Source organism: Dioscorea cayenensis, chromosome 17, assembly GCF_009730915.1.
Source record: "Dioscorea cayenensis subsp. rotundata cultivar TDr96_F1 chromosome 17, TDr96_F1_v2_PseudoChromosome.rev07_lg8_w22 25.fasta, whole genome shotgun sequence".
Lineage (NCBI taxonomy): Eukaryota > Viridiplantae > Streptophyta > Magnoliopsida > Dioscoreales > Dioscoreaceae > Dioscorea > Dioscorea cayenensis.
The window spans coordinates 15,450,059-15,462,415 of NC_052487.1; the positions used below are offsets into that span (position 1 = coordinate 15,450,059).

Below are 12,357 nucleotides of genomic sequence, written 5' to 3' on the forward strand. Positions count from 1 at the left end.
AACTAACTGATTCCCATTTTATATAAGATTATGATGTTTCAATTTTCAGATTTTCAGTCTTATATATGACAAAAAAACCTAGGTTGAGATTGTTTTAGAATTACCTTAACCAGTTTCTCATGTTTTATATTTTCTCATACAGAGAGTGGAGGCTGAACTAAAAGATATTGGACTGAAAATTAATTATCATGAGAAACATCTTGAATATCTCAATGCTCAGATGAGAACCACCTCGGAATCAATTTTTGACTTACAAGGTTAAATCCAACTTTTCATTGTCTTCATAAGATTAATAACAGTTACTAATCAATTTTCGTATTTCAATTATGTTATAAAGTTCATGCACTTGTATGTTAGCCTTTCATGGTGCGGAATTATATTTGAATCAGAATGTCACTAGCCTTTTACTTCTTGTTTTAAGTGGTATAGGAAATAAATTATGCACATAAGTTAAGCAGTATTTATTCGAAGTGTTGGTATGGATTCATGCAGTTAAACTTGGAAACTATAATAAATCTCATGTACACGAAGAGACAAGCAGGCATGAAGCTGAGATAATAACAGTGAAACATACAATTGGACAAATATTTCGGCAAGGGAACACAGCAGCTGGCATAATATGCAAGTTAAAGTTATGTAATGTATTGCAAGCATCAAATCTACCATGGATAAAAGATGTGGTGGGTGTTGTTGCCACGCTTGGGAGAGTAAAAGATGACAATCTTAGCAGGTTCTTTTCAATCATACCAAAACTAGTTCTATACTTGCAGTATATATCTTCTAATCCTTTGCTTTTTACTGTTCTCTTGATTGTTTAGGCTTTTATCTGAATACTTGGGTTTGGAAACCATGATGGCTGTTGTTTGCAAGACACATGAAGGCATAAAGGCTCTTGAAAAGTATGACAGCGATCCAAGCCTTCATTATCTTGGAGCATCAATTGGAAGGCAAATTTATCCAAGATTTCTTGCAATCAGTCTTGAAAATTTAAGGTTAATATTTTTGCTCATCACTTTTTTTAATTAAATATTCTGCATGAAAAATTATATATATCATACAACTTTTAAAGAAGTCGGAGTATGGGGTAACCAATCTTCTTTAGTTGTTTTAACTGCATGGAATCAATGACCTTCATTCATGAAATTTCTTGCAGAGCATATCAAGGTAAATTTTTGGCTGATGATCCGCAAAAGAGACTTGATTTGCTGAAGCCAATATTACCAGATGGAAAATGTCCACAAGGTTTTCTAGGCTATGCTGTGAACATGATTGATTTGGATCATAATCACTTGAGTTTTCTCACATCTAATGGCCATGGTTTAAGAGAAACATTATTTTATTCACTGTTTTTTCGCTTACAAGTATATAAAAGCAGAGCTGATATGGAATGTGCAATGCCGTTCATCATTGATGGTGCTATATCTTTAGATGGTGGAATTATTAGAAGCAATGGTCAATTTTACCTTGGATGCAGGTAAATGGTAGAATGCTAACGAGTATCTTATAATGAACTTTATGTTTTTCTCTTGTTGTCGTAGTATTGGTATATCTGTATAATCAAGTTTTTTTTTTTAACTCATTCCAAATGCATATTTTTAGAAAATAAGATGAGATTTTTCATATTAGCTGTTGAGATTTTTACCTTTATGATATATGCATAATTTCCCATAATCATGTATAGTTAGCCTCCTCCAATACCTGTTAGGATCGAAAGAGAGAAAGAAGAAGCAAGAAACACTCACAGATACTTCGCACGCTGATTTTTACTGAGAAGCTTAATTGATATATTAATGCATAACTTAAGGCAATGCAAGGATACAATATATAGAGAAGGATAGTTAACTAATCCTATTAACACAACACCCAAACTTAAAGGTTAAAGACGACAAAATGCAAGACAAAAAGATAACTTTGAAAAGTAAGCGTCCAATCCCAGCGCAGATTCATAACTCCTCATCCAATCCCAGCATAGTTCCCATGCAACGTACGACGTAGCCACCCTTTCAATGTGTAGTCAAGGTCTTTGTAGCTGGCTTAAGGTTCTGAGCAAAGCCATCAACAGTACCATGAGTTATTGTTATAAAGAACAATCTCATTTTCGTTTATTATTATGTGCTATAGGTTTATGGACTGAAATTATTGTATGAAATTTTATGGGTCCTTACTTTTAAGCTAACTTTAAGATCTTGACTCATAAAATGAAAGAATTAATGCTATCATCAAATTAGAACATATTATGGCATGCATCGATTGAATGTTGAAATTTCTAATTATTATTGTCATGCTTGGGGTAATACAACAACTTACACATTGCTTCGAGAAATTTTTCAATGTTTGAAACTGGAACAGATACAGCACAAAGTCATCTGAAGCTGATCAAGTGTTCAAACTTGTCTTCTTTATATTTGGGCCATTTATATCCAAAATCTAGGAATGTCAAAGGGAGAGAAAAATAAGAACTTCAAATTCTGCCATATTGCTTAGGAGATTGCTAAGCCCCTCCACATATCTTCATTTCAATGTCATTTCGAGTTAATTCTCAAGTACATTCAACATATATTTGGATGTTTTGTTGTCATCAAATGTCTATAATCATATTTTATGTAGATATGCAGTTATTTACATTATATTAATTTAATGTGTAAGCATGCATGCACACATTCATGATGATACATATGTAGATATATGGTTCTGATATGGGTATCAATATAGTTATTTTGATTCTCTAAATGTTATATTTAGTCAATATTCTTTTTGGTGATCTTCATTTACTTTCATGAAAGACGAACAGTTAATTTTCGGTGTAGATAAATTTCTTTTGTTAATGAAGTGAGGCAACTATAATAGTCACTTATCTTAGTGATAGCTAGGAACATAGAGAGACGATAAAATTGTAGTATATGATTAATTGATTATGTCTGTATATGGATGTGACTTCAGGAAAGATGAGATAGTAAGATTTCCAACAAGCTCTTTGAAAGAAAACGTAACAATGGAGGTTCTTGAGAGTAATGCGCAATTGGAGCTCTTGAAGTGGAATCAGGAGAAGCTCGCTAAAGATATTCGAAGAGAGGAGGTTTTGTTAAAGCAGGCGAAAGATTCATTTCATAGCAAAAGTGAAGAGTTGAAGAAGATACTCAATGCTGCACAGCAGTATATTTTGAAGGTATTGCCCAATTGATTACTTGGCTATAGATCTTGTTTGGTATCAATCAACTCCTAACATGCCCTATTCTGTTTCACAGGACTCTATGGATAATTGATTATATGTGATGTGGATCAGTCAAAATGCCTCGAACAATGTTGAGTTACTTAAATTACAATGATCGTGTTGTCTTTTTTGTTTGAAACCATAATGATGCAACGGAAATGCTAATTTCATTTAAAACCGACACAAATCAAGTTAGAACTCAAGCCATGATTAAAATAGTTATGTTTTTGTTTGGACTATTAACCAGGCAGGGGTGTGTATGTGTGATTCTGTTTATCTTGCTCTGAATCTATACGTTAGAAATATATATATATATATATATATATTCGATATTTTTTATATATTAGAATTGTATATGTTACTATTAGAATATCATTGGTAAAGCACATTAAAGTGGAGAATGGATGTTTATTTGTTAGAAGTGGATAGTAATCCATGTTACCGATGACTCTTAATTTATTGGAACCAAAACTTAGTGCGTAAAATATTCATTTTTTTGCCTAAGAAATGAGTTCAAATTTTAGTTATTACATAATGAGAGTATATATATATATGTGAAGTATTACCTCCGCACCAATTTTCATCCCCATCACATAAGTTGTCCATATTCATAAAAAATAAATAAATAAATAAAATCTTCATCCTTATTGGGTATTTGGTTAAAAACTAAAGTGAAGCAGAAAGCGGTACTTTACTTAAGAAGCTTCTAGTATTAAGTTATGGACCAAAGTAGAGATCGAGTCACTATTAGGTGAGATTACCTTGTTATCTAGTATATAAATTGCTAGTTTTACTATTTACATTAATTAGCATTAGTAATTTTTTTTGTAGTTTTTTTTAATCTTACCTATTATCTTAGAAAATTATACTAAAGATATCAGCATTATTTAAGCAATTTTTTTCACTTTAAATTTTTATTAAGTTATTATATTTTATGAAAAATATTTACCACTTGTGTTTATCACTTAGCAACACAATACAAAGTTAATTTGTTTGAAGGATTAGGTGTAAATTATAAAGAATAAACAATTTCTATTTAACATTAATTTTCAATAAATACCAATAATTTGGTGGGAAAAATTTTATACTCGTATTATTATCATTGTCATTCCCCTTGAACAAGTGAATAAATTATTTTACTTAATCCAAAATTCTTTTATTTCACTCTTCTCATTGATATTAAACACCTTTAGGAGAGTATAGATATATTCTCATCCAATAGTTACCTAATTCCATTTTAACAAATGAAATTCACATATTGGCCTCAAAAAAGGTTGACTATAAATAATTATAAAAGAAACGAAACAACCATAATTGGTAACATGGAAATGGGGGGTAAAAAAATGGCCACAGCATGCGTGATATATCAGCATACTTCATGCATGCAACTAGACGATAGGAAGGAAAGTCTAAGGTTGTAGATGAAGCATGCCCTCCATGTGCCATCCTAGGAATATATTGCTCAATTACATCTTGTGAATGTCCTTGGCCTTGTGAATAAACATCTTCGATCATAAAACCTCATCTACCAACTCTTCACTTAGTCATTAAACTCAAAAACTCAGGATGGATTGCATTAACCTGATTCATTGTGCTTCTCATTGCATCTGCTAAATCACCAACCCTCTCAAACAACCTATTTTCATTGAAGGCTTCCATTTATTTAGGCCTATTGAAAGGAAATGTGAACATGATAGTCAAAGTGGTAGAACCACTAGCGATGGGTGGATAAATTTCTAGCATCATTTACAGTAATGATAGCCTTTCTCCTTGACCAGAGCATCTTTGAAGAAGTGAACTCCGCTGGAATTCATGGAAGCTGAGCTTCACATATTTGTTCAGTTTCACCGTGATTTGTGTGGGCCCAGATTCCTTGTCCTCATTCATTTGTAAAAGCCATGAGAGCCCGGGATTCCTGGCCAAAATTATGCAAACTTTTGCATAATTTCAGGAAGCCTTGTCTTAAGTTGTTGTTGCCTTTTTTATTAGTTGTGGCCAGCTTTATTAGGGAGAGATTAGCATCCTTCTTCAAGAGTTTTCTCAGAGAGAGAGAGAGAGAGAGAGAGAGATAATTCTGGGATTGAAAATCCGGCGAAGCTCCGGCGTGGAAATTTGATAGAGGGGTGAGTATAAGATTTTCTAAAATTGTTAGATTTATGCTAGCATGACTTTGATACAATCATCCCTTTGTTATAGAATGGTTGGGTTTTGGACACATGAATGTTGGAAGAAGCTTGATTTCATTAAATCTAGAGTATGGTGGGTTTCTACTCTTGCTTCTTTGGTGTCCATTGCTGGAGGTTAGAGAGATGTGAATGGAATTATTATGATAAAGACATGAGGTTATGGCTGCATAATGCCTTGTTGGTGAGCATCTAATGTTTACTTAAAGCCATTCCTTTTTAAGTATTTGTATAACCTGCAACCATTTTGATATCCTCATTTACAAGAAAGTATTTCTCCTAGTATAAAGTTCAAGGTTTTATGGACTAGTGGTAATGCCAACTATGAGTTTCCTTTATGACATTATTGTTGTTGTTGAGTTTGCATATCTTTTTTTTTGTGGTTGCTTTTATGGATTTAATTCCATATTGGAGAAGGTTAATGATTATTGTTGAAGATATCAGAATGTTAACCTGTGAATTTAGTGAAAACCTGCAGCCTTTGTAGTGTTTTTGAACTCTTTAGATAATCCAATCTTGGGAAACCCAAGCTTTGAGATGCATGCTCTCATGTGGTGTGACTTTATGCATGTAATTTTGGTTGACTTGCATGTCTCTATGTCTTCTTTCAAGAATGCTTAAGGGACAACTAGTGCATACATAGCTTCACACACTTACCTTTCAATTTCCGCAACCTTAGAATGTGTTTTTGTTTCAATTTGAAAGTGACCTTGCAGTCCTTGGTCGATCTTAGGTAGTTTCCTTGATGATGACCAACAACCCTAGTTTATGTTGTTCATTTATGTTTTGATTGGTTCATGAATTTTTTTGAGTTGTAATAGTTGACAATCCTTGGGTTATAGGACCATTTGAGAAGTGACTTTGGGTCGTCGCATTGTGTCATGGAGTAGGGTATTTTCGAGGTAAGTAATATACCGATAACTCCATATTTTCAGCATTTTTGAAATTATTTTATTCGGTAAAATAATTATCTAGTATTTTGTTATTTTATTTTGAATATATATTATTTTTGTTAATATTGAAATTATTTATTTGGAATATGTATTTTGAGGTATTTTCTTTAATTAATTATTTTTATTTAGTTGTTGACTTGGTAAATCTACATGGGTGTAATGCTAATTAAATGATTGCTATTTTTTTAACTTGGTTATTAATTTATTATTTATACTAAGTGTGCAATTACATTCAAATGATTACTTCAACATTTATAAAATTCTTTTGTTTGTAGGCATGGGTTAATGATTCTGCTATCATTTGGATTGACTTAGTTAATTCCATTATCTATTTATTTATTTAATCATTTCATTTAGTTTTGAAGGAGTCGGTGTTTTTGAATAATTTTTAAATACTTCATGTGCTTAAATTTTTTTATATTTCATTTATGGTTATCGATTTATTTTCCCTAAAGTGAGATTTTGATATTTATTAGTATTTCTTAATATATATGAACTTGAGAAATTTTAGAAAATTTTTGAACTTGTACTCGCAAATATTTTTGTATCTCGAATGTTTTTGGTTTCCAAATGAACGATATGCAACTCTGTCAGTGGGGGTTAAACCCTGACCTTGTCGACAAGTAATTTTGGGAAAATGAGACTGCAGTTTCAGCACCGTGTCCGTTTGGTGAAATAATCAACGGTCATCCGGTATTCGATCTCGGGTCACCGAGGGTAAATAAATGATATCTCATTGTTTTGGCTCGGATCAGTCACCGAGGATAAACAAAATGACCTTTGTCACTTACAATGAATTTGGAGACATACACTTGAATTTGTTACTTTTTGGCTTTGCCCTTTTGATATTGAATTTATGCAAAAAAACACAAATATTCGTCCTGCCTTGAAATTTTTGCATTTTTGATATCGTATTTCTGATTTTTTAATTCGGGTAAATCATATTTGTAAATATTCTTTATTAGAGTATTTCACTTTGTATTTTGATTTTGTTCAATTATGTTTTGAAGACCTATGCTCATTTCTTGCGAATTATTATTCACAGTTCTGAAACCTTGTATATTTTTTATTTCAGTTATCTTGAATAGCGTTATTACTTGAGAACTATACCTCTGTTGAACTATTTATTTTGTATTTGTTTAAACTATGTTTAAACTTTGAATTATTCTTAATATCTGAAATCGAGATTCGTAAAGCTTATTATTTTAAAACAATTTCTGGATTACTTACTAGGCTGTTGAGCTCATAGATTTTCTTTAAATCCTTTTCAGATCATGAGTGATAGACCAGTGTGGATCTTGAAAGATTGTCTGTAGATGTTGTCTTATCCTGTTGTAAATCTTAAGTTCTTGTTATTGTCTATCCCTGTATTTTTTTATTTTGGACTTATGTATCCCAGTATTGTGTACTTTGTAGAGTTTGTAATCCTGTAACTCAGTTGGGTTATTATAGTTTTGCCTGTCCTAAATCAGATTTTGAAGCCTTGCAGGCTTATAGGGTTTACGCCTTGTGGGTCTGCGGCCGTTTGTCCGTGCGTCGGGTCATGCCGGGCTGGGTTCGGGGCATGACAAATAAAGTGGCATCAGAGCGATTCGGTCATTTTTTATTCAGTGGTCTTAGTGTATTAAATAGAAGTGTTAAACCTGATGTGTTGTTTAGAATTTGAACCCAGATCTAGTCAATGACACCAGAAATGGGTTCTAATCATTTGCTGATTCTATATTCTCGCCTCCCTTTCAGATTTTTTTCCCTCAACAGAGCATCTTGAGTCTTAGTCTAGTTTCCATGCCTTGTATAGCTTTGATTTATATGCTAGATCCTCCAACTTAAATGCACCTTTTGTTACTGACGATTATTTTGATTTTGGCCTTTTAAGAGTAATCACTTTCTGTCATCAGTCATCTGCATCGCCCGTGATTGTGTAGCTTGAGCATAAATTACCTGCATGTCCAAATTTTCTGATTGTAAAGGAGAATCTTGTGGATTATTTGATTTTTTGAGAAGGAGATGCTTTCTTTCTGTCCTAAAGTAAGTTTTGTGTCAAAGTTAAATGATGTGAGTCATATCTTTTATTTTTTTAGAAACTCTCTTAGTTGTCGTTTTGCTTCTCATATTCGCTATGGCTCATGTGCTATTGTTCATTGCCTTCCTTTGGTTTACCCATTTTACTAATTATCTGTATCACTTTGAGTTGTGATGCAATGTTATCTTCTTATAAGCATCTTTTGTACATTTAGACCCATTTTTCGTCAATGTTCTGAATTCTAGAAGGATGCCTTTGGTACCCTACTTTTAGTCAGGTGTGTTTCATTGACATTTTTGGATCCTAAATAGTTTGTGAATTTAATTTGTGCTTGTCCTTGGCCCCTGTTTAAATTTGTTGGAGTATTGATTTGAGTTTTGGGTGGCAAGATATGCTTTAGAAATTTGAGGAACAACATTTCTTATAGTTTGATGATGTTCTTAACCTCCTTGAAAAAAAAGGGGGATTAGTAGTGGCATGCTATTTTAGTGTTTACGGTTGCAATGTCTCCAGTTAACAATTGATAATCATTTGAGAATCATCTTGGGAAGGTAAAATGAGCCTTATTACTATAGCGTTTCATCTTGCTTATGAAAGGATTCATGTCATGATGTTTGAGTGGATTTAATTAATCTTATGCAATCATTGAGGTGTAGATCTAGAACAATTGCTTGTGGATAATTCAAGAAAATTTTAATTTCTGCATATACTTGGTGATCATCAAGGTAATTATTATATTATTACAGTAATGGTGCTTTTAAGGAAGGGATATTTGATTTTGTTAAGGCTTGTGCTCGATGTATGTCAGATATTGTAAACTTGTTGTAATTTGAGAAATTGTCTTTTACCATTGATCTTAGTAATGTAATTGAGTAATGGTTTAGACTAGTTAATTTTATCAGAAACATCGTTTTCAGTTGAGGAAGAATTGGAGACTGTTTGATATTTTTGCACTTATTTGGTTTTGATCCATAGTAATAATTTTGATGATTTCTACTATGTTCACGAGATGTGATTGGATATCACTTAAATGGGGTGTCTCTGTTTTATATTCAGGTCACATTTTGATGAGGTTATCTTATTATGCTTAATAGTTGCATAATTGGATCTTGGGTTTTCAAAATGATGATGATGATGATGATGATGATGATGATGATGATGATAATGATGATGTTGATATATAAATGGGCATAGCGTGTTTGAATTTTTAAATCTGACTATGATGTCGAATTTAAGGGGTTGTATTGTTCCCTAGCAAGTTTTCTTATATACTTGAATTTTGTATGGGCCTATTTGATAGATTCTTACTTATCACTGATCAAATATTGGACAAGGGTTTAGTAGTTATTAAGGAATGCTAGGAGATAAAGTTTTAACTTCTTGTTGGTATTAGCAAGGTTGTCAGACCCGGCCCGGGCAATGACCCGGCTAAGCCCAGGGGTCAGGGGTCAATGGGTTCGACCGGGTTGAACCGGGGTCAATAATTAAATATAAAAAATATTATAATAATTAATAATGAGCAAATATAATATTAAACCCATAATTATATTATAAAACCTACTCAAATTTGATATTTAAATTGATAAATGACCTTATATACAGCAGAGTTTTCTAATTATGTCATTTATTTTTATATTTTTTAAATATTTACAAATTTAATATATTAATATATAATTATCGAACTTCTCTCGGTGTTATTTATTTATTTATTTGTTTATTGGTTGATTTTGTTAAAATAAATAAAAAATTAATTCACTAATTCTTATATCTCAATTGAGTTTTTATTTTGTTTTAAATTTTCTTATATTTTTTATTTAATTAGAATACTTTAATTTTATATTTTTATAATAAAATTACACTCATTTATTGTTTTATTTTTTTAATAAATTAAATTTTTAGAAAGTATTTACATAACACATCAATATATTTTATTTTTAAATGTTAATTTTTGTTGGTATGTTTATGATATATATATATATTGTAATTCTATTTATTGATTATAAATTATAAATTAATATTAATAAATATATACGATTTTGTGGTTTCTAATGAGAAAATAATAATAAATTATTAAATATTGTAAAAGAAAAAATTAAACATTGTGACCCGATTGACCCGGCCGGGTCAACCGGTTCCCGGTTGAACCGCCCGGGTCACCGGGTTTTTAATACCCGGGTCAATGGGGTATACCCGGGCCGGCCACATGGCCGGTTCCCAGTTTTTCTGGTTGAACCGGCCGGGCCGGTCCGGGTCTGACAACCTTGGGTATTAGTATTGTAAGAGGAAACCTATAGATCATTTGTTCTAGTTTTCACTTCTTGTTTGATAGTTATCGGTTTTCCGTATTGCTTGACCATAATCTGGAATTCGTTTGACCGCCTTAGTTTGAAGTGTAGCCATTTTTTTATGATTAGGTGTGAGTTTAGAGGACTAAACTCTTTTAAGGGAGAAAGGATTGTGGGCCCAAATTCCTTGTCCTCATTCATTTGTAAAAGCCATGAGAGCCCGGGATTCCTGGCGAAAATTATGCAAACTTTTGCATAATTTCATGAAGCCTTGTCTTAAGTTGTTGTTGCCTTTTTTATTAGTTGTGGGCAGCTTCTATTAGGGAGAGATTAGCATCCTTCTTCAAGAGTTTTCTCAGAGAGAGAGAGAGAGAGAGAGAGAGAGAGAGAGAGAGAGAGAGAAAGAGAATTCTGGGATTGAAAATCCGGCGAAGCTCCGGCAATCATTCTTTTATATGATAGAGGGGTGAGTATAAGATTTTTTGAAATTGTTAGATTTATGCTACATGACTTTGATACAATCATCCCTTTGTTATAGAATGGTTGGGTTTTGGACACATGAATGTTGGAAGAAGCTTGATTTCATTAAATCTAGAGTATGGTGGGTTTCTACTCTTGCTTCTTTGGTGTCCATTGCTGGAGGTTAGAGAGATGTGAATGGAATTATTATGATAAAGACATGAGGTTATGGCTGCATAATGCCTTGTTGGTGAGCATCTAATGTTTACTTAAAGCCATTCCTTTTTAAGTATTTGTATAACCTGCAACCATTTTAATATCCTCATTTACAAGAAAGTATTTCTCCTAGTATAAAGTTCAAGGTTTTATGGACTAGTGGTAATGCCAACTATGAGTTTCCTTTATGACATTATTGTTGTTGTTGAGTTTGCATATCTTTTTTTTTGTGGTTGCTTTTATGGATTTAATTCCATATTGGAGAAGGTTAATGATTATTGTTGAAGATATCAGAATGTTAACCTGTGAATTTAGTGAAAACCTGCAGCCTTTGTAGTGTTTTTGAACTCTTTAGATAATCCAATCTTGGGAAACCCAAGCTTTGAGATGCATGCTCTCATGTGGTGTGACTTTATGCATGTAATTTTGGTTGACTTGCATGTCTCCATGTCTTCTTTCAAGAATGCTTAAGGGACAACTAGTGCATACATAGCTTCACACACTTACCTTTCAATTTCCGCAACCTTAGAATGTGTTTTTGTTTCAATTTGAAAGTGACCTTGCAGTCCTTGGTCGATCTTAGGTAGTTTCCTTGATGATGACCAACAACCCTAGTTTATGTTGTTCATTTATGTTTTGATTGGTTCATGAATTTTTTTGAGTTGTAATAGTTGACAATCCTTGGGTTATAGGACCATTTGAGAAGTGACTTTGGGTCGTCGCATTGTGTCATGGAGTAGGGTATTTTCGAGGTAAGTAATATACCGATAACTCCATATTTTCAGCATTTTTGAAATTATTTTATTCGGTAAAATAATTATCTAGTATTTTGTTATTTTATTTTGAATATATATTATTTTTGTTAATATTGAAATTATTTATTTGGAATATGTATTTTGAGGTATTTTCTTTAATTAATTATTTTTATTTAGTTGTTGACTTGGTAAATCTACATGGGTGTAATGCTAATTAAATGATTGCTATTTTTTTAACTTGGTTATTAATTTATTATTTATACTAAGTGTGC

At 32.2% G+C, this 12,357-nt stretch overlaps 1 long non-coding RNA gene across 2 annotated transcripts; it reads left to right on the forward strand.

Annotated features, from left to right (window-relative positions):
• Window positions 1–5,162: 5,162 nt before the first annotated feature.
• On the forward strand, window positions 5,163–7,918 carry LOC120281420. Of its 2 annotated transcripts, XR_005542566.1 has the most exons (4): window positions 5,163–5,334; window positions 5,408–5,578; window positions 6,237–6,296; window positions 7,619–7,918. It is a non-coding gene; the product is annotated as an uncharacterized LOC120281420 (long non-coding RNA). The 2 variants fall into 2 exon arrangements; XR_005542567.1 differs by lacking the exon at window positions 6,237–6,296.
• The last annotated feature ends 4,439 nt before the right edge of the window (window positions 7,919–12,357 follow it).